Genomic DNA, 25,941 nt, shown 5'->3' on the forward strand with positions numbered 1-25,941 from the left:
AGGAAGGAAGGAAGGAAGGAAGGGAGGAAGGAAGGAAGCGGGGAGGGAGGGAGGAAAAGAGAAAAAAGTAGGCACAGAGCAGTTAAGAAACTACCCCAAATTCCTACAGGTCTAAAAGACAGAGCCTGGTTTTGAACTCAGTCAACCTGACTCCAAAGCCTAAACTATTAACCACTGAGTAGTTTCAAAGTTAAGGCAGGCGATTGTGGCTTTCAGTTTAAAGTGTCACCTGCTCAGCTGTAAGAACAAAAGTAAATATGATATTATGTCAGCATAGGGCTTTGAACCCAACTGTTAAAGAAAATAAACAATTAATTCTTTGAAATCATTGGGTAATCTCCCCCCAGATTATTTTATTTCCTTCTCCCAAGATAATGTTCTTCCTTTCTTGAGCCATATGCTTCTCATTCCCAAGGAAACTAATAGTGACTCTTTCTACAAATGTTTAAATAGAGTTCAAGCAGAGTTCCCTTAGGGTGAGAGTGTGCTTCCAGACCGGCCCCTCTGCCACAGTAAGTAGCCACAATGAGTGGGACCCACACATGGTTTCCATGTCTCTTGCAAATTCCGTCTTATCCATTCATTCGGCAAGTATTTATTAAGCACCTATTGTGTGTCAGTTTCAGAATTCACTGTCTCATTTTTAAAGAAAATATAGACTGTATTTAAAGCATCCATCCTCAAGTCTATTTTACTCTGAGTGTCTCTTCCTCCCTGAGGAGGAAGCAGTGCTAATGCATGAAGGAATATCCTCAAATATAAAACTCTATATAACTCACATCCATATCATGATTTATAGGTTACGAAGTGCTATTGTGTGCATTATTTCATTTGCTATTTATCCTTTAGAATATCTCAGGAGATAAGTAAAATTAAAATAACACTAATTTAAAATACTCTCATTAAAGAAACACAAAATGCTAAGCATTAACAATAGATAAACTCTAATTGTTGCCCCACTGAGAAAGAGTTTGAAACAAATAGGTCATACATAATGCTTTGTCTGATTAAGGGAGGAAGATAAAATGCTTAAGCGCTGCCACTAACCACTTGGGTGATGTCAGGTTAAGTCATTAAACCCTGCGTTTCGGTTTCTTTAAGAATAAAGTGATTGTTCAATCACAAGCCAGTTCATCTCAGGGAGAAATTGTGGAAATCGATGAGTCCCTCAAGTAGAGATTGTTGATGTTGTCATCTCTTCAACCTCATGCCTAAAACAGTTCCTGGTATGTGAAGGGTACCCATGTGTATATGGATGGATGGATGGATGGATGGATGGGGATGGATGGATGGATGGATGGATGAATGGATGGATAGATGGATGGACAGACAGACGGACTGACAGACAAATTAAATGACTAACTGAACTGACTGGCTTCCTCTGCTGTTGGATCTGTATAACCCTGCCATCATACGAGGCTCGTTGTGGGCACTATCCCATCTATAGTTATTTGCCCGGGGCCTTTCCACTTGCTGTGGCTGCTGCCTGATAGGCTCATTGACCAATTCTTTCCCTTCCTTGTTTCTACGTGCCATTTGGATCCCAGCTCAAATGTATCCTCTTCAGAGGGGTCTTCTCTGATCACCCCTTAATGTCGCCTGCTCAGTACTGCTGTATCAGTCACCCTGCTTCATTGCCTTTGGTTCTCCAGCACTTCGAATGATCTTACTAATTTTTGTTAATTTACATACATGTTATCAGTTTTCCCCCTGCTTCATTAGGCAGTGAATTAGCATCTCTTATTCACTATTGAATCCTCAGAAGTGCATTTCTGGGAAAGAAATTTCTGAGATTTTTAAGGCAAGGTGATAAGGAGCCTCACAGCTTTTGCCTGGGTTTCTTAGAATATATTCTCAGGGTGCTTTTTCTGAGAACTCTCTCTCTCAAATTCCTGCCACCACGCTGTCAGGAAGCCCAAACCAGCCTTGCGGAATAGATGCAAGTAGAAATAAATACTTGGCCAGCTTCCAGCTGTTCTAGCCATTCCTGACCACACCAGCAGATGTGAGAGTGAAGCCATATTGGACCTGCCAGACTAGCCCATCCACAGACTGAATACCACTGAGTAACCTCCGTCAGTGCTGCTTGGAGCAGAAGTGAACAGCTGAACCCTCCTAAATTCCAGATGCAAAGTACTGATGGGATAAAGTGGTTACTTTTTAAGACACTGAATTCTGGAGGTAATTAGAACATAGCGGTAGAGCCAAAGTCGGGTCGAGTTCACCAGAGAAATACCATTACCATAAGAAAATCTTGCCTCCCTCCTCAGGCAGAGTTTTAAAAGTCTATGGACAAGTTTTCATTGAAACTAAATGGTGCTAGACGGATTTAAGGACTGCTTCAAGCATGTGATCCCTTTATGTACCTTGAGATAGAAGAATCTGTAGAGTTGATTAGGAGTGGGCAATAGAACATTTCTGGAATGGTGGTAATATGAGGAAACAACATTATAGTGTTAGAAGTCCAGGAACAAGTGTGAATGATGGATAGAGAAACCATCTGCCTTCAAATGACTGCTCATGTAACGGTCTATTTCACAAAATGTAAAAGAGAATCAATGTTGCTTATTCATGATAAACATTTTTAAAGGCCTTTTATAATAAAGATGAGTTTCCTCTCTCAGATACTCCTAAAGAAGAAAGAATAGATTATTACCTGTTATTCTAAGTTTTTCTCTTTAACCAAATTCTACCTGCTGCTTGTAATTTGCAATCAATTACGGAGTTTTACACATTACACTAGAAAACGATTTTGTCATATTTGAAAGAGAGCCAAGGTTACATTATCTATTTTCCTTACTATTATAAACAATCAACAAAAAAAAAGAGGAAGAAGGAGGAGGGGGAGGAGGAGGAGGAAGAGGAGGAGGAGGAGGAGGAAGGTTGTTCAAAGTGGAAATGCTTGCTTAAAATAATATTGTTGATTCTCGGAAATTTTTTAAACTCTTATTTAGTAAATTTACCTTGGACCACTTTAGCTTTTTCAGTCTCCACCATTTTCAGTAAAATACTATAGAAGTAAAACATGGGAAGCACAAAAGTAATTTTTAGCATAAAGACTGAGTACAAAATACAAAACTCTAAACATACTTTGAATACTATTGTAGAGATAGGATACCAGAATCTAATACACACATACATGTGTACACACCTGTTATACATACACATTCATCTCAATATTTACCATGGTTGGAATCCGCTTCTCTTCAGCTGCTCTCAACTCATCGCAAAGGCCGCGTTCATTCATTCATTCTTATGTGTATTCATTTCACAGCTGTTGATTGTCAAGCCCTGTGCTGGATGCCGAGGATACCGTGATGAACAAGGCAGATATCAACCTTATTTCCTAGATCTGAAAATCTAGCAATTAAGCAAATAATGAAGCAAATTCTTGTCATTATTTGGTGTAATATAGCAAAAAAATTTTCAACCAATGACACAGGGTGTCATAGAAGAGCACCAGAACCTTCTAGAGGGTCACAGAAGGCTTCCTTGGGTAGAGCTATAGGTTTCTCTTTTGTAGCATATAGTTTGGCTTCATAAGAGCCAACGATTTCAATCCATTTCTTCCTTTTCTTTTTCTGCCTTAACTAGAGAGGCTGCAAACAGTAGGTTATCAGTCCGGGCCTCCCACGCAGCTAGGGGTAGTCACATGACTCAGTTCTAGCCAAAACGATGTTAAAGGGCCTTTGCTAGAGTCTCATGGGAAATATTTTTCCTACCTTGTTAAAGCAGAGAAGCATAATAGGGGAGGTCTCACTCCACTCTGGCCTCCTCTTACTCGCTGACTTTAAATTCAGTAGTCACAGGAGATCACCATTTTGCAGTCATGAACGAAAAGGAAGGCAAATTACATCAGTGGTGGCCTAGAGCCCTGATGTTCTTGAGTCACTGAGCCAGCACTAGACATCTTGCCCTGTGCAATTAATATGTCTTAATTATTCTAGCTTGGCTACTGTGTTGCTTGGAGCCAAACTTATTCTCAGCTTGGCTACTGCGTTGCTTGGAGCCAAACTTATTCTTCGCTTCCAGCTTCCCAGAAGAAAGCTGTTTCTCCTGAATGACTAAAAATCGCTACCCTACTCTTTAAGCAAACTCAGCATCTTGTTTCTGTCCCTCCTACGACATGAATTTCCTCAGATCTTGTATAATTGCCATTTACATAATTTTCTAAGTTCCTCTAGAGACTGTTGTCCAGCAGGGCAGGAATCGTGGCGAATTCTTCTTGCTATTTCCAGGGCCTAGTAGAGTGAGCGTCAGGCCGTACTCAGTATACAACTAAGTCAGCAGCAGCCTCGTAAATAACTGCTGAACTAGCTGAAGGCCGCAGATGTGCCGATCGTGTCGCTGGGATGGTCGCTTTTGGAGATGGCGTAACTGATGACGGTGCTGATGAGACTGATGGTAGGGGGCGGGGGTCCCGATGGTGGCGGTGAGGAAAGAAGCTTGGCGATGGGAGCTGTAGCAGTGCTAGTGATCGACGTAATACAGGTGACGGTACCGTTGAGCCTGGATCAGAGGGAAGGGCGCAAAATTTCCCAGGAGTGATATCATTTGGATAATAAAGGGAGAATCCGGTGACAACCCTGATTTTTGGAGTATGTCACACTTCGCAGGGGGAGACAGTAGACTTCCTTTCTCTGACAGGCTTTGGGAGCTGATGGATAGAGGAGCAGAGGCTATTGGAAGAAATTTTGTCGACCGACAGAAAAGATGGCCCCTGGAAAGTCCATCTAGCTGATTGCCCTGATACCTCTTTGCCCAAGGACTTATGTTTTTGTAGGACTTGAGCAATGAATGTCAAAGAAGAGAGATCAACAGTCGTGCCCAAAGTGACTTCCCACTCATTGTCTCGTGCATAGAAAAGAAATTCAAGGAAGAGGGCTCCTTCCAAAGAAAACATCCTGTGAACAGGCAGCCTGCTCCTGGGTCCCCAGTAGCCAGCAAGATGACTCACTGACGTTTGTTCAGCTCCCTGAAACCCAAGAATTATAATGAGAACATTCTAGGCAATCGAATTACTGGGGCTGGAGAGAGTGGGGAAGTGGAAGTTGCCCTCATAGGTTACTTTCTAGAAAGCAGGTTCTGAGAACGTTTTTCTGTGCCCAGTAAATTAGATCTCTCTCTTCCAACAGGATACGTTCTGCCCGTGACATACAGGCTGGGAGAATTAAAATGCACTGGGTTTAGTTGAAAGCTTATTGTACATTAAGTCCACAAAAATTAGGTACTTTTCAAGCTTATTTACCCTGCACTGTATTTAAACCACCTCCCTCCTGCCTTTGTTCTGTAAATATCTATTCCCAAATCCAGCCTGCCTATCGAACAACAAACCATGATTCAGTTAGTAATTATAAACCCGAACGATTCTGCACACACCCACATACAAAGGAACTAGATATTGCTTGCCTGAAATATTTGACAATCATAGAAGAAAGCAAATGATGACAGTCCTGTTGGGAGCTTTTGGGGCAGGGGTAGAAGAGAGAGGACTGTTGTCTTTTGAATGAAACTTAGCCTAAGTGGTTCCAGTTGACTTTCCCACACGAGATCAAGACTACAGCTCACAGAAGTCATAGATCTCTTCACTTCCTTGTGCTTTGCTCCAAGAAATAGTGAGTCATGTTTTAAGTACGAATTCTTAACATAGGTGCTACCTGGGAACAAAGGACAACAAAACGCCTCATTCTTTCATTTATCCTTTGAAAGGAAACGCATGGCGGAAACATTTGTATAACACTCCATTTATGTAACAGGGGAAATATCGGCTGAAGTGGAGAACGGCGCGGAGGAGGAAGGGGAGCACGTGCTTGCTTTTCACACAGCTGCTCTCCTCCCAGACTCGTCAGTAGTTCACAAGCCCCATCGCAGACCCCGGACCAGCGAGGAAATGTGAGGGCCCACCGTGGGAAACAAGGAGGTGAAGGGGAAAACAGCAAGAGAGCCGAAGTCAGCAGGGATTAAGAAGCGGATCAGTGGAATGTTCGCAAGCCTGGGCTCCAGACTCAGGCGGCCTGGTGTCAAATCCTGCTACTTACTGGCTGTGCGGCTTAGGGCAGGTTGCTGAATGTCTCTGTGCCTGCCTTAATCTCATCCTTAAAATCTACCTCCTGTACAATCTGTGTGAAACTGTATCTTATACATAAACCAAGTCTAGTAAAGCTCCCGAGTTCCAATCCTGGCTTCTCCTTTAGAACTGATCATTTGGCTGCTTAGTTTCAGTTTCCTCATCTTTCTCTGTGTCTCATATATTCTAGATGGACAGAAAAAATTACAGAAATGTTCTGACAATGGGAAAAGTCATTGGGTACCAGTCAAAGCTCAGACATGAATCCTCCGTGTCAACCAGATGCTAATTTGCTTTGCGACCATAAAAGATAACGGGATAAAAATGCAGGTCGTTTGAACTTCTTATAACCCATGGATCTTGGAAATATTTGAAAAACTTTATTTACCATCTTCGAGTCAGTTTATTAATGCCCCGGTTTTCTTGATCCTTTTTATAACAGATGATTTATTAGACAGGGCTCTGGATGCAGACAGGCAAGGTGCTAATTACAGATTTTGCTCTATGTGCCCTACAGCAAGTGAGATGGACCTTCTTGATTTTCTTTAGCAAAGAACCAGTTTGTGCTCTTATTTACTTTTTCTATTATCTTGTCTTTTATATCATGAATTTCACCTTTTGCATTTGTCAGTTCCCATGTGCTCCTTCATGATTTACTTTGGTTCTTTTTCTAGATATTTAATTGGATTCATTCATTTGTTCCAATAATAAGAGAACTAAAGCACTTTAGGCTATCCATTTTCTTCTAACTGTAGGTTTAGATCCAACAGGTTTTGATAACAATTGTTCCTTCACTGATTTCCTGGATAAGATATAATTTCTATTTTTATTTCTTCTTTGTTCTTGGGTTTATATTGAAGAGTATTTTATACTTTCCCAGTAATTAAACTACTTTTGTTTTAATCTATTTGTTTTGTTTTGTTTTGTTTTCTATTTGTTGGGCGTATGAACTTTTGGTCATTGATTTCTAGGTTTATGGAATTATGGTCAAGAAATGGCAATTTTTGAAATCACTATTTGGGAGAATTTTTAAAGTCTTTTTTATTGTGACCAAATACAGGCTGAATTTTTACAATTGATACTTGAACATAGAGAATGATTAATATTCTCTATTTGTAGGCGCCTTACATATATTAAGTCAAACCTATTTGAATCACTCAAGTTATCGATATCATTCTAAAATTTTTTGTCGAGTTTTCTGTCACATTGTGGAATAGGCAGTTTTATCTACCTATATTTCTAGGGTGATTTTCTGTTTGATGCAAAAAGGTTTATAACACATCTTCCTGGATTGCTGATGTTACTTATTTCATAATAAGGCTCGTATTGAATGCTTCGGACTTTGACTTCATCTTTACCTGATTGACCCACTCTCTAAGCCTCAATTTACTCATCTATAAAATGGATTAATAATGCCTACATTGCAGAGTTGTTAAAAAAATATACAGCGAGAGAAATGTTGCGAAGTATCCGGAACAGTGGTCAGCAGGCAGTACGCATTGCCCCATTTTAGTCCTCTTCCTTCCTGCCCTAGAATAAAATCTTGGAAATGGAGAAAAATGCCTCCTGGTGTCTATTTAGGGGCTATTAGAGACCAGGCCATGGCGATTCTTTCCTGTTAGCTACTGAGCTGTGGGTTTGAAAGAAGAATGTAAAAGCATCATTCTCGACAGAAGCATTGAAACTGGTGTTCTAAGCTAGATCAAAGGGCGCTTTGTAAAATAATGCAGCCATTGTTCTCCAGTCTTGTTCTAATCAATTGAGGATGTGCTGGTATATCTGGAGTAGCTAGGGATGCTGGGATTTCCCCTTTACCACAAAAGAGATGATGTAGGTGTAAAGTTCCAGGCATCTTGCCCATCTTTTGCAATCCATTTTTCCTTTCTTCTCTCCATTGGTTTCTTCAGAGTCTCCCTCTGTGGCCCACCTGTCTTGGAGCACTGAAGCTTTCTCAAAGCTCCCTTCTTAAACTTCCCGGCAGCTATGACCGATCTGAAGGAGGTAGAGTCACTGTTCTGGAAAGTGAACTAATACCACGCACAAGTCTTATCAATACCAGAGAAATTCTTTGGGGTGAGTCACCCAACAAATGAACTTCTATGTTTTAAATTTATATGCCCTTGCTCATTAAATATACAATTAGCCTCTCACTCTCTCTCTATTTCCCCTCTCTCTCTCCTTAAGTGTTTGACAAGATATTTTCTTTTCCCTGTGACTTTAAATACCTCAACAAAGTTAGGTCTTTTAAGAAAGAGAAATGTTACTTAGTACAATAGGCACAACATTTGTCGAAAAGTTCAGTCAGCGCCTGCATATATCATCACCTTAAGTTTTCACACACACAAAAAAAACCTGAGAGAAGATATTCTGTGCGCTTTTCTGAAGACGAAACTGAGGCTCAGACAATTAACCCACCAAAGGTCTCACCTTGAAGATCCAGGAGTCTCAGCCCTTTCCATTAGGCTCAAAGCCATGCATGTTCTTTCCATTTGATTGTGCTGCTCTCCCACAAAGCTCGCTTGGGCTTCCTGGGATCACAAAGTGAATGTGGAGTGTTTGTCTGAGTTTCTGCTAGTCAGAGGAAGCCCAGGGGAGTTAGCCACTTCACCAGCAATACTAGGAGGAAGGAGTCCCATAAATCTTCTAATCCCTTTAAGGCAGCCATAGATGATTTCAAAAACTCATCTGGTCCAAATGGACATTTTATGCAGTTTCATTTGGAATAAGGACTGACAGTCTTCAGTGGAAGGGCGCTATGTTTCAGATCCCTGTTCTCTAGCAAATTGGCAGGAAGACATTTGTGGTAAATAGTCTCTAAAAACGACACCATCCATTCCTCTCCTCCCTATATGTAAATAGCACTCTACCCATCAAAATGTGTCATCTAGGTCCTATCGCTTAAGCCTGGGGTGTTATAAAGTAGAAGTAATGCTGTACCTATTCCAGGCCTAGCCTTTAAGAACCCTAGCTGCTCTGCTTTCATTCTTGAAGCCAGCCACCACATAAGAAATCTGATTATCCCAAGACCACCTGCTTTGTGAAAACCCAAACTATCTACATCCAGAGGCCTTGCGGATGAGAACAAGGCTCTGCACAGTTAAGTAAGACTTCTCAGATCTTCTAGCCCAACCAGGCAATCTACAGAATCATGACAAAATTAAATCATATTTGTTTAATTCATTAGATCTTGAGATATTTTATTATAGAGCAATGGGCAATTAAATGGATGTTTAAGTCAAGAACAGAAAAAAGAAAAATTTGTTCCAATATCCTCTAACGATTCACCAATAACCAGGAGTTTGCCACCCTCACTGCATCAGAATCACCTTGTAAACTTTAAACTAGAGATGCTCAGGCCTAATGTAGATCTTCAGAATGCAAAACTATTAGGCTCGTAATGTATGTTTTTCAATTCCCCAAACATGTATAGTGAGCCGTCATCGTAGTAACCCACAAAACTGAGGACTCATTTACTTTAGGAAGCTCCTCTTTTAAAACGCAGATTTCTTCTGGGGTGATAAATCAAATAGAGGGTCACAGAGTTATATCCCTGTTCAGATTGTTTTCCTAACTCCTGTCTAAGATTAGCAAATGTAGGGTATCGAAGAGCTAAATATGGAGCATGCACACACCTGAGCAGGGGGTTGTTGACTGAAATCCCCAAATATGTCATTGGAACAGTCTGGGGTCAGCTTGAGCCTAGTGGGTGACTGGAAACCAGAAAAGGATATAAGAAGGACAGCTAAAAGCTGACAATGCTGATTACGTGAACTCTGATGGAAAGTCACTACAGTCAACCCAGAGGTTCCCTTTGGAGCTTGTTCCTTAGGAGCCTGAGAAATGATGATGGAGGTTTTTACAAGGGACTGGCAAAGATCGAGCCAGGTAATAGCACCTGTGTTTACTTCTGATCTCCCAAAAGGCCACAACGCAAAGTTATCCTGATCCCTTCATTCTAATTATATAAAGAAAATGTGTCCAGGGATAAGTCCAGCAGGACTCAGGGTTCAGTGTTGAAAGCAGAGATGAGGAGAGATGCTTCGGAAGGTGGTAAGTAGCAGGGGAAGTGTGTGTCTTTCTCTTTTTTTTCTCTCTCTTTCACTTTAGATTTCCCCCCAAGCTGGCCTCAGCTTCTTCCCTTCAAAGCCTCACAGGTCGGCTGCTTTTCCTCCCCAGGAGCTCTGAGTCAGCTCCCTCTGTGAGCTTTTCATTTTTACTCTCCTTCCCTCCCACAGAGTCTGTGCTAAGACACACCTGGGGGTTTCATGCCCCTGAAATAAAGGAAGTGAAAGACACTGTATTTCCTACAAAGCTTAGCTTTCCTTTTCAATGTGAAAAAAAAAAGAAATCTATAATTCCTTAAACTTCTTTACTTCTCGTGTTGCTGAGTCAGTCCGAAGAGAATTAGCATTTGTGAAGCATACTAATCGCATGACCTACACAGTCATATCGAATTCTCAGGTCCTGTGAGTCTTTCTTCTTGACATTGATTTTATTATCCCATTGTACAGATTATTATCCCATGGTACAGATTAAGAGTTTTGAAAATCACATGGTTAGGAAGCAATGGAGACGGGATTAGAACTCAAGTTTGGTTGCCCTAAATCCTATTTTCTAGCCAATAAAGTACCCACGCCAAAATTTTTTTTTAATCCATTATTTCATAGCGCAGGGTGAACATTTCTCAGCAGGTCATTTTGACATCACACAGACGTAGCTTGATGCCCTGCTACTCCAAGTGTGGTCCATGGTCCAGCAGTATGGGCCTCACCTGGGAATATTGACCGGTGCTTTGTAAGTGTGGCTGGCTGGCCTCACTGACAGTGCCACGTCACCAGGGAGCTTGTTGAAAGCGTAGTACCTCGGTCTCCACCAGTCCTACTGAGTTAGGTAACTAATTTGAACATGACTCCCAGGTAACTTCTTTGTTCTTGGGTTTATATTGAAGAGTATTTTATACTTTCCCAGTAATTAAATTACTTTTGTCTTAATCTATTTGCATCACATGCACATTAAAGTTTGAGAAGCACTGACTGGAATTAAAGTGCCCTGATTATCTGACTTGATGCCTCACAGAACCTCTTTCTCTTTTTAGACACAATGCTATTCAAATATTTGAATTCCTAGAGCCATCAAATCTCACGTTGGGAGGACCTCGAAACCCAAAGAGGCAAAAGAGCCAGTCTTAGGCGTCCCAGGAAATTAGTATTAGAGTTAAAACTAAATGAAGTCCTTATGGGATGCCCAGTACCTATCATCCTGTCAACTGTCATGCGTTAAGCTCTTCCTCTGTGCCAGTCTCCTTGCCAAGTATTAAGGATTCAAAGACAGTAGAACAATCTGTGTCCTCACAGAACTCATGGTCCAGAGGGGAAGACAGACGCACACCAGACATTTATAAAATAACACGACGATGCAGTGACATAGAGGAGTGCAAGGGATTATGACGTCACCAAGGAGAGACACCTAGAGCCCCCAGGTCCCCTGGAGGAGGTGCTGAGATCCCAAGACCACAGATTGCACTACTGCATGAATAACTGACGTGCCAGCTCCCTCCCCTCACTTCCCTTTCCTCCATTTCCCCTGGGAATAGGTCCCTCTTACCACTCAAATTTATATATTTTCCTTCCAGGCTTTTCTTTTCTACCCGTCCTAATCCACAAGTTCCCTGTTCTCTCAACATCTACAGTTCTTTTATTCATTAACTATTCCCACACCTGACTACGCATGAACATCATCTGCGGAGGGTAAAAAGAAACGCCCCTAATGGCCCCTACCCTAGTCTGTGGAGGAGATGCCGAGGCATCGGCGTTTGTCAGAGCATTCCGTAAAATCCCAACAGACACTAAAGGTGGAGATGAGAGCCTGCTCTACACCAGTCACCTGACACTGGATCCTAGTAGCTTGCATTACAGAGAGAGGCGGAGATTCCAAAATGCCTCCACACCCATCATTTCCTTTGATCCCCATGTCAGCCCTGCGAAGTAACAAGTGAGAGATGCAGATCCCATTTTATAGATAGGAAAACCGAGTCCAGGAGTGTTGAGGTCACATGGTCAAGTTGCGCAGATATTGGACCCATATCTTCCGACTTGCCGTGTACTGTTTTGGAAATAGACATACACGTGGAGTTAGGGAAAAGGAAAGGTCACGCCTTTCTCTTCGAGTACCTCCCACCCCGAGGTTAACACAGCAGGTGGATTCCAGCTACTCATCAGACGCACTTATCACTTTGAGAGCTCAGGAAGGGCTCCACCTGAGAAAGAGGAACCAGGAGCCACGTAAATCTGAAGCCATGTGACCAGACACACTTGAATGAACTCTGTGAGAAAAAGAGAAGGATGCAAATAGCCCTGAGGTACTGGAACTTTCCTCAAAAATCAATCAGGAGTCGCGTTCTGATTAGAAGGGCAGATAATAAGATCATGAGGACTGAAATGTTCTAGGGTTTCATTTCTTTCCGCCCCTGTGTCTGTCACCTGCTATTCTGGCTTACCGGGTCCTTTTGAACGGGGCCCGTGTTACCTGGCCTTGCTTAAGATGCCAACACGGAAACATTTGTTAAGCTCCCCTTTCTCTGTTTCTGAAAACAGCCCAGGAAGTAGGGCTGACTGAAAGAGGCCTAAGCAAATGTGAACTTGGACAGGAAGGAAGGGGTTTAGCACGGGTCTTGGAAAAAATAAAAAATCGTTCTGTCTGTTTTTAAAGCACTAAGTTTCCTCCATGCTCTGCCTTGGAAATGGCCCCACGGACTTGGGAATACGTACTATGTATATTCCATTCCTCTCTTCCCAGGAAGAATTTTCAATTCTCAGAAAATAGCAAGACAAGACATGAGAGGGGAGCTGGGTTTCCCCCCAAACCCCTCCACCCCCCGCTATGAAGAGCAGGATCCGCATAGCAGGGCCCTGGAGGGCCCAGGAAGTCACACAGTCAGCATTTCTGAGGCGACCGCTGCTGCATCTCGGGCTATGACTTTCCGGGGTCAAAGTAACCTTGCTGTCATTTTTCAGTCCTACTCCAGCTCACACAGGCTGCTGCACTAACGAGCTTATTTCAGAAGGCTCTGGCTTCGCATTTTCTTAAATACATAAACCCTAATCGGCCTTTGGAATCTGACTAGATTGGGAACAAAACTCTTAAATATAGGGCCACTTGGAAACTATGGACCGACCCCAGCCTTTTAACCTAATTTTGTCTCTTAGAGGATGGCGTGTGTCCAGAGCTGGTTCTCAACAAACATCCTGGGGCCTTTTGTTGTTTGAGGGGAAGTGGGGACAAATGACTTTCTCTTGATTAGACAAACCAGTACTTTAGCCTTCACTTAGAATAAAACCCCTCTTTATTGGCATTTCTCATTTGTCTTGAATGAGACAGTCCAGTTCTCAGAAAAGCCTAGCCCGCACATCCATCTTCAATGTCGCCAACTGGTGGAGAGGTTGGTTTCCGCCTTAGAAAACTGACCCGTCCCGACTTGATTATTTCAAGCTAAAGGGTAAAGCCAACTTTATTTTTTCCCCAGACGCTGATCTCCTGGTGTGACCAAGTCCGAGGGATAACTGGCTCAAGAGGACAGATGTCTTTCTTCCTCTTATGAAGCTATCAGTCTAATGGGCGAGGACGTAGTTCAGGGGTTTACAGTATAGGCTGGAGATTCAAGAAGAACTCTGCCAAGGAGATGATGTTACACATAAGACTCAGAGGGTAAGAATGGGCTAGTGAAGAGAAGCCAGGTGGGCAGCTGTTCTGGGCAGTGCGTATGGCCAAAGGGAATGAGCTGAAAGAAGGCCAGCCCCTGCCACCATGCCCTGCCTGGAAACTAGAAGTGGCAGTGGTAGATGCAGAGAGAACTGTGCAGAGAACGTGGCAGGCAATGGGAACACTGAGAAGGGGGACCAGAGCCCAAGGCTTCCCGGGGGAGCCACACGTGAGCCAGGTGAAAAGAGGCAGGATGAAGCATGAAGGAGGAGACTTGGCAAGATCAGAGAGGTGACAGAGACCTGGGGACCGATATGAACTGTAAGCTGACACTTGCGGCAGGAGTATGACGCTGGGGTAGTGAGGGCAGAGATGTGAGACCACTACACGGAGATACGGAGGGAGCGGGGGTCTCTGAAGGATTAATGAGGGAAGGGACAAGGACAAATCGACATTTCTGACCGCCTTGAGGAGACAAAACCGGAAACAGGGACTCATATTAAGAGGCTATTGAAGATTCACATCTCAGATCTCTACAGGATTAAAAACATAATTTTAAAGAAGCAAATCTTCCTTTTCCTTTGAGTTTTTCTGAGTACGCGTTTTATCTGCATCGTTATATACTGACTTCGTTCTTCCTCGCTTTTGATTTCTGCAGATCGCGTTTGCTCTCCTAGTGAAGGCGTAATCTAATGGTAGGGATGCTGGTTACTCCTTGTGGCTACATTGCCAGGCACTTGTAAGCAGGATGGCTCCATGGTTTGAGGAAAAGTGTAGCGTGTGAAGGTTTTCCCGGGAAGGGCTGCGAATGGCGAGATCCAAGGACAGAGGTTAAAGGCGTCCGTCTTCCCTCCCCCTTCGCGCTCAGGCACCTGAAAACTTTGGGAGAAAATCTAGGAGTCCAGCTGCCCTGACTCTTTCACTACCACAGCCATGACACCAGCCATGTGCCATCTTCCCTCTAAACATTCCTCTCTATCCCAATGTCTCTTCCATTAACAAGGTCACCAAGAATTTTCCAGGATTACTGCATTGCAACTCTCACCATAGGCAAGACGGCCAAGGACAATACATGAACAAATAGGTATGATTGTGTTCCAATAAACCCTTATTTAGAAAAGCAGGCAACAGTGGACTGGATTTGGCCCATGGGCTGTGGTCTGCTGAGCCCTGCTCTAGACCACAGACTGGAGGTTCAGGAAAAGCACCTGATGGATATTATAACCCTAGCGTTATTCTCTTTAGGAGAGGAACACATTAAGTGAAATCCACTTGCTGACATCTCTATGATCATTTCTTGCATTTCAGAAACACACTGCATACAGTCAACAACTATGTCTTAAGAATCCGCTAAGTGCCAGGCGCTATGTTAGGCCCTAGCGAATCAGTGAGAACAAGATCAAGGGCACATCTTTCTGTCTGTTTCATGAGCAGGCATGTGTTGACTGTCCATCACTTGCCAGGCTCTGTGTGAGGGCCTCACACTTTAGTACCGAACAAGACCAATGGTACATCTACCCCTTCATCAGTTCATCCGCCTATGTACTCGACAAGCAGTTAATGAGTTTCTACTATTACCAGACATGTTGGCTAAACTCTGTACAATTTATCAGTAACCAAGCCATGGCTCCTGCCTCCGAGTTGCTTGCCTTCTGTGGAGGACGTAAGCCACATGCATAGTGGTCTGAGGTGAAGGGGAAAATGTGCTGCTGGATGAGTAGGTGGGGGGCTGTGGGTGCTCAGAGCTGAGCAGGATTACTTCCAGCTGGAGGAGATCAGGAAGGCTGCCACAATGACACCGCGTTTCCTGTTAACCCTTTAAAGTGACATATGAGCCTGTGCAAAGATTACAAGCAGATTCTGAGAAGACAGTGCCCTTTTGTACACGTTACCAACCCTCAGGCCCCACGGGGACAAGCCATGCTCACACTTTGTGAATTCAGAGTTCCTGGATTCTTCCTCTCAAAACGACCTTACCTCTCCGTCTGCCTATTTGCAAAGAATTTCCGTATTTGCCAGCCCTTGGGTTGTACACCAAAGGGAGTTGTTATTATGCAGAAGAAGAAGAAGAATAGTAATTCTCACAGCTCCATACAGAGTGTTGTACCTATTTTGCAGATGGGGACGTCGAGGCCAGGAGGATTCATTAGCTTCCTCGGCTTTTCAGAGGAGGGAGACGCAAGCCCAGAACCCATGTCTTTTGACTCCCGGATGCTTTCTCATTAACACACTGTTTAGTTGCTCGTCTCCAGATCAGTAACCTGGAGGTCACTTTGACTCATTCCGAGATCTTCTTCGAGTCAGGCCAGTGGCCGCTTGACGTTGCGTTCTCCTCTACGTATCTCAGAGATGTCTCTTTCTCCTTCACCCCCACAGCCATGACCCCAAGCTAGGCTCCAATGACACCATATATCAGGCAACAAACATTTATCCTCTGCCCAGAGGAGGTCACAGTCTATTAGTTAGGCCTTCTCACCTCTTTCTTGCCCCTTTCAAATCTGTCAACCAGACAACAGGAGTAAGCCACCTCCTTAGTGTAACTTAAGAAACATTCGTACATTCCCGGCACTGTTCTGTGTCCTGAGGAAGAAAAATTACCAATGTATAGACCTCGTAGTTTACAAAACACTTTACTTATGTCACAAAGGCTTCAGGACAAATGGCAAATCTCAGATGAATTGGACATAGGCAGTCGGGAACTAAAGAAACATTCCAGAATCAGGAAGAAAGAAAAGATGGGTTTTCTAAAAGAAAGTAGTGACCAACTACTATGGAAGCTTCGTGTAGCCTTCATCACTCCCAGACCTTGCAATTCCACCGGCCAACGTCAGGGGAGGGGAGAGAGAAAGAGAATCTCACTGCTGACCCCAGGGCAAGGAAAGCTACAATATTGCTGCAGAAAACTCAAGACCTAAGCGGATGGGGCCTGGCCTGTCACCGGAGCACAAGAGTTTAATGCCCTTGATCACTTTCTGTATTCGGAGGCCACTCGACAAAGATGGTTATGATAATTAAACTGTTTTTTCAAAATAGGAGCAATTCTAAGAAGGTCAGGTTGACCTTTGGAAGAATTTCTAGTAGCAATCACTTCATGATTGATTGGAAATATCTGCAGACAGGTGTCCTGAGAGGTGGATGAGAAATGTGTGTTGCTGTTTTTTCCCAGTGACTCAATTCGTCCTTGAAGAATAGTTCAGGGGAGAGTAGCACTGAGGAAATGCGAATGGCCTGGGGGTCTAAGAAGCTCCATCTGTGAATGGGTTCCACAGTTCTAGGATGTAGGGGTTCGGGGAAAGAATCTGAGAGTGTAGCTAGAAAGTACTGCAGAAGATGAGAGTAAACACACACAAAAAAAATAATTTTAGGTCGTTGAACTGATTTTTGGTAGAAAGAGAGCTAGGAGAAGTAGAAGTCGGTGTTACCAAGTTTGAATTTTATGTTTCTAAAAACAGTGCTTCTGTGGGCAGAGTTCATATGCTGGAGTAATGAATCATAATGCCACCCCTTGCTGTGACCCCAGGGAAAATATCTGTGCTGTCGTTGAGGTTTCAGCAGATATTCTCTTTTGACATTCAGAGAAAAAACCAGAGGAGAGGGAAATACCCTTTTTCCCTTTATGCTGTCAAAACAGAAACCTACTTTAGAAGCTACGATCTATGACAAATACACGCATGCAAATTCTGCGCTTGCTTTCGTGCTCCGTTTCTTTACCACCTATGTGGCTAAGCAAAATGGAACAACGTGTAGTGTCTTGGGAGAAATAAAATAGCTGGATTAGATGCAGGCCACCTTATTTAAGGAAAAGAAAGTTGCACCATGGTACTGCTGAAAAGAATCTGTTTGGCTTGTTCCAAAATTTTATATGAGTCTGAGATAGCTGATTAAGATGATGTTGCCTGAGGATTATCATCTCGGTAATAAATATTTCTAGAATTAAAGGAAATAAAATAGTGTAGTATGGAGGTCAACAAACTTTGGCCATGGGCCAGCAACTTGCCTTGGTTTGGTTTGGTTTTATGGCCCTTGAGCTAAGAATGTTTTTTACCATAACCTCAAACTTTATATTTTTAAATGGTTGCATTTAAATAGTGATATAAGCACCTACATATTAGCCTCACTTTTGCCATTTGGCTCACAAGGTCTTAAACATTCACTGTCTAGCCCTTTGAAAGTGTATTGACCCCTGGTATATTGGGTAAGACTGTATTAGCACTTGGGTCAAGGAGATCTGGATTTGAATTCTGCCTAGATGTGTCATTCATTTGACAAATATTTTTCGAGTAGCTACTCTTTTTCTCACTTGCCTTCCAAGATGCCGCCCTCTCCAGGTTTTCATTCTTCCTCACTCACCATTTCTTCTCAGTCTCCTTTGCTGTTTCTCCTAATCTTCCTGACCTCTAAACACCGGATCCGGAACTCAGCCCTGGACCCCTTGTCCTTGTCATCTGTACTCATCGCGGGCTTGGCGTGTATTCTTTCCCATGGCATTGACCTACATGCTGATGACTTCCGAGTTTATACTTCTAGCTCAGACCTCTCCCCTAGACACCACTTGGCATTTAAAGGATATCTCCGACTTATCATGCGTAAAACTGAGCTCCTGATCTTTATCCTCAAACCTGTTCTTCCTAGAATCTTCCTCGTATAAGTAAAAGAGAACTCCATTCTTCCAGTTATGTCAGATGAGGCAAATCACTTAACCTTTTGAATTTCGGTTTTTCATCTGTACATGGCTAATGCACCCATCTCAAAGTTGATTTGAAGTGCATATGAGATAATGTAATGCAAAAGGTTTCTCATAGTAACTGCCAGTTAGCATTCAATAAGAATAAGTGATTAAAGTATCACCTTTCAATTCTTCTATCCTAGTGTCTCTTACATCCATCTTTTCTCTCTTCTTTTTTTCAAACCCTTATTATATTATCTCGGGACCATTACAAAAGTCTTTTAACTAGTAGCCTTGATGTAGTAGTAAAGTAGTAGTTATAGATAATATTATTCTCTCCATTTAAAAAAGAGAGAAATGAAAATCAGCCAAGGGTGACCAAGGTCCCACAGCTTACCAAGTGCCAAAATTAGGATAAACCCAGGCCAACTAAAAAGCCAGTGTTCTTCTGTATTCTCCAGTATTCTTCTGGCTCATCCTCTGGGATACGTTTTTCACCCTGCTTACTCCCAGGTGGAGAACAAAATCTAAGAGTCTTAATATGACAGCCAAGGAGGGCAACAGGCACATGGAAAACAAGAGCAGGGTTTCCCAAACTGGGCTGGTATATCAGAATCCCCTGGCTTTTTCATGCAGATTCCTAAGCCTGGCCCTAGGGTAACTCAATCAAAAGTGCTATGGGTAGGGCTGAAAAATGCATATTTTTAAAAAAACTCCAAAGACAATTTTCAAAAGTCATCTTTGGACACCCTTTCTCTAGACACTCGAAGGAAATTTTACAATATTTAGAGCCAAGAAATATGATACCATAACCTCACACTTCAAAGGAGAAGCCAAAAATCAGATGGTCAAATATAAAACGAGCAAAGTGCATGAAAGAATTCACAAAAGAGGAGGCAAATAGTTAATAGAAATATTTTAAGTTGTCAGATCTACTCATATTCAAATTAACGCAAACTTTTAAAAATTAATGGCATGCCATTTTTTGTATCTATCAAATTAGCCGAGTTTTATTTTTTTTAATGCAAATACGTAATGCCTGCGAGGAAGGGACGAGATGGGCACTTACACAAACTAATAGGAAAGTAAATATTGAAAAGCATCACTTTGAAAAGCAATTTGTAGCATTTATCAAAGCCTTGGAAATGTCAGTAATCTTTAATTCAGAAATTCCCCTCAAGTGAATGTGTATATTCAATGAAATAATACAAAATGAGTGGAGGAAAAAAAAAAACAACTCCATGTAGAGGATATTTATGACAATCTCATTTACAAAAGCAAAATAAATGAAAATAAACTGAATGCTCAAGAACAGAAAAAGTTAATTATTCAGCATCATTATATTATTAAGCAGTTATTGAATCTTTCAGAGTATGTTATGTTGTTTTCATTTTATACAAATATATAAATATACATGGCAGGGGAAAAAAGTCTCAATGTCCTTAATCCCAAGTCTTAACAACAGAGTCTGTGAGTGGAATGTAATATTATTCTCCTCATTTCATTTTTTCAAGCACAAAGTATGCAAATTCTGTGACTCAGATCATTCCCTCTTTCTGCTTAGAAGGCCCTTCTATACTAGGAAAATGTTTTATTTTAAGAACTAATGCAGGTGTCATCTTCCCTAAGAAATCTCCTTTGTCACTTACCTGACTGGGCTCTATTCCATGTGTCCTCCTTATTTGCTAGCATAAACCTTTGTCTTAGTGCCTTTGTATATTCACCATCAGTGCATTTATCCCTCGTAGTAGACTATGAGCTAATCCAGTTAAAGTTTTTACCAAATTGCTGAAGGCCAAGTGTTGGATAACAGGAGCTGACAGAACCCTGGTGCTACAGACACATGAGACTTTTCATACAATCATGGGCCCCTTTCAGCAGGTAACAGACCTCATCAGGTGCTCAGAAGAGTGACTGGAGGCTGAGCGAGAATCCCAGGAAAGTCACCCTCTTAGCAAAGTCCCCAGAGGGTGGATCGACAGCCACTGTGGAAAAGGCATGAAGCCCTACCTGGATTTTTCTACTCTACCTCTGTCCTACAGAAGGAAAAAACATTAAGATAATGGGGAAAGGGCATCAAACCATGTTGGTCTTGGGACAGTGGTGAAGACTCATTGAAGCTGGGAAAGTGAACAGAAAAAGAACTTCCATCCAAAAGAAGTGCAGGAAGACATCCTGGACCCAGACCAACAGTCTCTAACACCTTAGAGAAAGACAGGATCATGGAGAAGTCTTGTGTCCCAAGACTCGAAAACACAGTATCTACCTAAGACCGAGTCACTGTCAGAATAACAAAGAACACCCTCTGCTGCCTTCTCAACGACCAGCAGCAATTTACTGCTAAGAGAGGACAAGAGAATGGGAAGAGATCATCTCAAAGTTTCAGAGAAAAGAGAAGTCTGAAAGCTGAAAGTGGAGCAAATCTTGAGAAAAACCATCTTGCTAACCAGCCTCCACCCTAAACACAAGGTAACACTGGAACAGGGAGCCTATGGTTCAGGGAGGGTAAGTACAGCAACACAGAATGTCAAAATGAGCTCAATTCCTGACTACATTGACTCAAACCAATACCCCTCTTCCCTGAAAGGCCCAGCAAAAGAAGAGGCGTACTCATTTCCAGGCAAAAAAAAATATATATATATATTTGTCTCTATTGTCATATTAAAAAATATTTTGATGCATACAAAAGAGCAGACACAACAACACCCTGTCAAAAATCAAAGTAATCCATGGAGCCAGACTCAGAAATGAAACAGATGTTGAAAAATGGCATTTGGGAAATTTAATTCAACTAATTAAGATGGTAAAGACTCTAATGGAAAAGCAACATAAAATACATGAACAAAGGTATAATTTTAGCCAGGGAAATGGAAATTTTAAGAAAGAATCAAATGGAAATGCTAGAAATGAAAAACTCTGTAGCAGAGACGAAGGATGCCTTTGATGAGTTTGTCAGGAGACTGGATGCTGCTGAAGAATTAAAAAACTTGAAGGTAAATAAATAAAAATTACACAATCTGAAACACAAAGAGAAAAAAGAGTAGGAAAAATAGGTCATCCAAGAGCTATATAATACAGTATCAAGAGCCTAACGTACATGTCATCAGCATCTCAGATAGAAAGGGAGAATGGGCAGAAGGAATATTTGAAGAGATCATGGGTGAAATTTTTCCAAAATTAGTGTAAGATACCAAACCACAGATCCAAGAAACTCAAAGAACATGAAATAGGATAAATACAACACACACACACACACACACACACACACACACACACGCACACAATCTATACATATCATATCCAAACTGTGAAGTCCAAAGACAGAAAATCTGAAAACAAGCCAAAGAAAAAATAAAAGCACATTGTATAAATAAAATCAAGGACTGTTTTTCCTATGACCTCTGTGGCAGGCAGAATAATGACCTTCCAGAGATGGCCACATTTCAATCTCAAGAACTGTAAATATGCTACCTTGCAAGGCAAAAGAGAGTTTGCAGATATGATTAAATTATGGATCTTGAGATGTGGAGGTTATCCTGGATTATCTAGGTGGGTTTAATGTAATCGTAAAAGCTTCATAAGGGAAAGAAGGAGGCAAGAGAGAGTCAGAGATGAAGGAAGCAGAGCTAAAGTGATGCACTTTAAGGATGGAGGAGATCACACCATGAGCCGATGAGTGTAGGCAGCTTCTAGAAGCCAGAAAAGGCAAGGACACGGATTCTGCCCTAGAGCTCCCAGAAGGAACACAGCTCTGCCAACATCTTAATTTTAGCCCAGTGAGACTCATTTCAGACTTCTGATATCCAGAACTATAGGTAATAAATTTGTGTTGTCTTATGCCAAGTTTGTGATAATTTGTTACATCAGCATTATAAAACTAATACGACCTCCAAAAGACTGATTGTCTTAGGGAATAAAGACTCTTCAATGAATGGATTTCTGTCACTGCACCATCAATTTGCCTGTAACTATTAGCACTGGGTAAAATAAGGGCTTAGTAAATTAATGATGATTAACGAATAAACAATTGGATGATTCCTGGATAATTCTTAGAAGCATTTAATCAAAGGTAGGAATGTACAGTAGATGAAGCTACAGACTCAGAGTCAGAAACCAGAATTACAATTTTATCTCCTCTACCTGCATGGAGATGTTCAGGTCATCTCTCTGAATCTCAGTTTCTTTACCTACAAAAAGAATCTAAGATGTTTTTGGTTTCCAAGGTACCTCTTAGCCATAAGACTGTGACCATATGCCAGGAAATATTTGGAAGGCATGCCTGAACTGGGTCGGGGGTTGGACCGGCAACCTTAGGGGTCTCTTCCAGCTCAAAGATTCTATGACACAGACACAGCAGGAGACCTCTTATGTAGAAAGTAACTCTAAGACAACTGATTTTTCCCCAGGGAGAAGGGAAGTCCTCTGAGAGCCAACAAAGGCACCAGTAGCTTTGGGTCAAGTCCTGCTTCTGCTTCGGGCCAAAGGCAGTGCGAATGCCACAAAGAACATCAAAGGGCAAAATCTGGCTCCGGAACAAGAAGACGGATGGAGGGGAAGTCACGATCTGCAGTAAAACAAATAAACAACCTTTAAAATCACATCTGCAGACGGTCTAATGTTCTTAAACGCTTTCCAGTAAGCTTCCCTGGTCGCCTGCCACAAAGCCTGTCCAAGAGGATTTACAACAGACGGAGGCAGAGAGTTGCATCCCAGCCTTGATGCTGCTACTACCCATTCGGGTGAACTTGGGCCCATCATTTCACCTCCCTGGCCTGTAAGCTGCTCATTTCAAAGTCAGGGCACAGAATCAGATGTCTTCTGACCTCCCTTCTAGCCTCTAAATCTGACCACCTCAGCCCAAGCACTGATCATGGATCCTCAAAAGGACAGTGGCTAGTTTCATATTAAATAAGCAGACATTTATAGGATTCTGCAAAGGAACCCAAATTTAAATTCCAAGCTTTGGAGTTAAAAAAGAGAAAGAGGGGAGAAGAAACTAGGGAGGGTGACAGCAGCATTTTTTCCTCCTTCTTCTCCTTAAACCATTTCCTCATTGTTTCCCTCTGTTGATACAACTGCTCAAAATCAGCCATGACCAATGTCCTTTTAAATGACCCTGCTCTAGCTAAAGGTGTATAGGTCAGACTTAGAACTGCTGCTGCTGCTGCCTGTGCGCAGGCAGAACTGCAGACTTGGGCCTCCCAGGCATGAAAGCCCAGCCTCATCATAGTGGTTAGGACACTAAATCCTCTTTTGTCCTCGGCTTTTCAGTGTTGGAATCCAGCAAGATGGAGCACTGAGCTCTCTCCCAGATTTCCCATTTTAGGGCAGGTTTTGAAATAGTTTATGATGTCACTGTTTCCACTGCATTTATTTCAAACCTTTTCCTATCTAAGTCAAAGTTGTGAGAACAAGAACTTTTAGATGTTTGAGAAAGGCCCAAATGAGAGGCAAAAAGGGAAAGGGTTTCCATTTACCAGATGTTAAAAGATGTTCTGAGTTTGATCTTAAACAGATTTATAATTTTACTATGACCAGTCCTCCCTCCACCTGCTCCCCAACCACCATTTAAACACATAGCCAGCTGTGCCCGTGGGATCATTTTGAGTTTCGCAACCTCAGGATATATTTACCAGGAAAGAATGGAGGAGAAGTATAAAGACAAGGTGTGCTCAAAGAGCTAATTATAAATAATTCCATGTATTTGCAGAATGTTTTAAAGCAGGACTTCCAAAGTATGATTCATATGGCAGTATACAATATACAAAACAATTTAAAGACAGGTGTGGTATATTGACTGTTTTTTAGCACTTACTCATGGGCATCCAGCTCTCAAAGTCCAATTAGAGGATAAAAACCAATGAAACTTAAAATGATGAGGACAAATATTCTTTCACCACTTCTCCTTAATAATCTGCCTTTTTCCCGGTAGGTACCCTGACTTACCTTGCTGCAGCATCACCATGGCAGCTTTTATCCCTCAAGTCCTACTCAATATTTCTCACCATCTTTTATGAGCATCCCATCTCTTACTTCTCTCAATACCCCTTCCTTCCCAAACCAGCCTTATGTCTCAAGTTCCCCCAGTCCCTCCACCCTGACCCTTATATGACCTCCTTAAACTAAAAACCTAAACCCCTAGCTCTTCTTCCTCGGTTACAGCCTCTTCCTATCAACAGTACCTCACCCTGCTCCTCAATCGTAAACCACAAAGACCCCTCCGCTTAGTCTCTATCCCTGCCTACATCAGTCTACCCTTTCAGGTTAGATTTCTTTTCTTTCAATGGCCAACCCACTGCCTCGGGTCTTCCTCTCTCTTTCTCATTCCGCCTGCCTATTTTTTGTTTCAATACTTTGGAAAACTGGTTCCCAAACCAGAGACTCACTCTTCTCTGTTCTTCTCTAGCATATATATTAAGCAAGTCTTTCTTTCTGGGCCATGATCCCTCCTACATCTCCCCTTTTTCTCTATTTCCTTTCTACTAATTTCCTTTTATAAATCAATTTATTTAAGTGAAAAAAGTAAGTTGATTTAGAGAAAATGTATTTACAAACACTAAAAAGTATAGTGAAAATGTGGATATGGTCAAAAATTTGAAGAGTGTAAATGAATGACAGCTTAACAAAGACTGCGTAGAATCATAAATTTTTTTTTTTCATTTCTTCTCTGTGACATCCATAACAGCAAGGAGGATGGGAGTAATTTACCCACGGTTGAGAGGAGGAAACTAAGATTCAGAGAAGTTGGATGAATTATTCAAGGTCAACAGCAAGTAGCTGATAGATCCAGGACTAAAATGAGAACCCACTGACTTCAGGTCCCCTGCTCTTTACACTCCCTGATGGTGACACTCTTTTCTTCTGTGTGTACTTATAAATGAATCCTTTTTAAGTCAAGGTATAAATGCAAGGTAGAGACCTTAGGAAAGGGTACTTCTCAGGAGTAAGAAAAAGAGAATTTTTAAAAATTCATCTTAAAAAGGTAGTTTGAACATGTGACAAATTAAGAAAAGACAACAAATCACGAAAATGTAAACAAAGTTCCCTTACAGAATGGCAGAAATATGGAACGCAAATGTAACTTGAGAAAAATAATAGAGGTAAGACTCCTGCATTTTTAGATACCAGGTATTTGAAAGAGAAGTTGTTAGGAGATGGAAAACGTAGATTCTCAGTGGAGTCAGTTTCCAGGAATACCATGGTCATCACGCTGTCTGCCCCAGTGAATACTGAGACACCAGCGTGGTGGGGAGAGAGATGGACTAGACACTGACTGAGCTGTAGGAATAGCCCCAGTAGTAGATTCGGACACAGGGGAAGATGATCGTGAACTGAGATGGCCTTAGACAAAGCATGGTTTTAAATCTAAACTTCACGGAGAGTCTTCAAGGGCATCATGACGAAGAGCACAAGTCAGAACTGTCCCAGATTTAAGTCTCAGTCCTCTCATCTATTTTCTGGGTGATATTAACAACATGTCTAACATCTCTGTGTCTCATTGCTTCACCTT

The 25,941-nt window shown here is 42.0% G+C and overlaps 1 long non-coding RNA gene and 1 pseudogene across 1 annotated transcript in view; both read left to right on the plus strand.

Moving 5' to 3' along the window:
- LOC107196254 overlaps nucleotides 1–2,480 on the plus strand; it is a 9,263-nt pseudogene extending 6,783 nt beyond the window's left edge.
- LOC112469225 overlaps nucleotides 1–25,941 on the plus strand; it is a 294,384-nt gene that overhangs the window by 198,825 nt on the left and 69,618 nt on the right. The window lies entirely within an intron of this gene.

This window comes from Pteropus alecto, unplaced genomic scaffold (assembly GCF_000325575.1).
Source record: "Pteropus alecto unplaced genomic scaffold, ASM32557v1 scaffold238, whole genome shotgun sequence".
NCBI classification, from domain to species: domain Eukaryota; kingdom Metazoa; phylum Chordata; class Mammalia; order Chiroptera; family Pteropodidae; genus Pteropus; species Pteropus alecto.